Source organism: Poecilia formosa, unplaced genomic scaffold (assembly GCF_000485575.1).
Source record: "Poecilia formosa unplaced genomic scaffold, Poecilia_formosa-5.1.2 Scaffold517, whole genome shotgun sequence".
Lineage (NCBI taxonomy): Eukaryota > Metazoa > Chordata > Actinopteri > Cyprinodontiformes > Poeciliidae > Poecilia > Poecilia formosa.
Window position 1 is genome coordinate 81847 of NW_006800456.1, and position 1260 is coordinate 83106.

A 1260-nucleotide genomic window follows, 5' to 3' on the forward strand; every position below is an offset into this window, starting at 1 on the left:
TTGTGCCGCAGGCAGTAATCATGGAAGCTGAGGAGATGAGTGGGCAGGAAGTGTCTTGGTGAAACCCTGTCAAGCTACTTGTCAGGACAAAGCATTGTCAAGAAAACTGGCCTGGGAGTTTGAGATCTCTCTAGGTACACGCAGAAAACGGAGTACGGGCCTGGGAGACAACAGTGACTTTGTATGATGATTTAATGATGATTAAAGAAATGGAATATAGATTGCATATGTCTGTAATGATTGAAATGATTATAAAGTACATATATGTGTAATAGTGAGATGATTGGTGTTATTGTAATCACAATGTCTGTAACGTATAGTTGAAATATATACTCTGTATTCATGATATATACTCTGTATTCATGATCTGTAGTAACGGTAACAGCTTAACCATTGTTGTATTTTGAGTTGATTGGGTTTCATGATATTATAAGAAGGCTGTGGATCCGAGTACAGGAGGAAAAGAGTTGCAAAATGGGTCACAGGCAGTACACCAAGCTGGGCGGAGGCCTCAGAACATCTCCGAAAAAGGCAATAACTGCCAAATGGCCAACAGGAGAAAAAGAGAAGTAATGGACAAGAGTTGCAGCAGTCGGACAAGAAAAATTTGGGTATTTCCAAATTCAGGGTGGAGCAGAGTTGGGGAGGAGGGGTACTTTCCGATGAAATAATCGGGAGGGATGAGTCATGAGACCTCTCCCATACACAACTATGAACCAAGAAGGTTTAAAAAGCCAGCAAGCTGGGGAGGAAACTGTTCTTTGTCCGCGGCGCTGAAGAAGAGACAACGAAAGGGCGCAGGCTGAAGACCAGCACAGGACCACACCCTGGGACCGAGGGAGAGTTGAAACTCCGCACCGCCTAGAAGGGACAAGATCCACCAGCCCCAGCCTCGGTTCCTGATTCGGCTGGCTCCTCTGCCTCCACCCAATGATCCGTATTCTACTGTGGCGGACTTGGAGAAAAGACAAAGGTCACTCGGTGATGAGGATCCTGTTCGTTTAATGGGAAACGGACTGATCGACTTTGCTTCTTTTCTGTAAAGAGAACTTTGTTCCGTCTGGACAGAGACTCTAACCAAGGACATCTGAGGACCTCAGCTGCCAAGATCAAGTTGCCACCGGGTGTGAGTTGTACTGCCTCCCAAAAAGCCTCGCTTAGTGGAACTGGTGACACAGATTAGGGTTAGAAAAGAGAGTAGGTTAAAATTGATTTTAATTTGATTATATGCTGTCGTGAATTGTAATCTCTGAAAGAAAC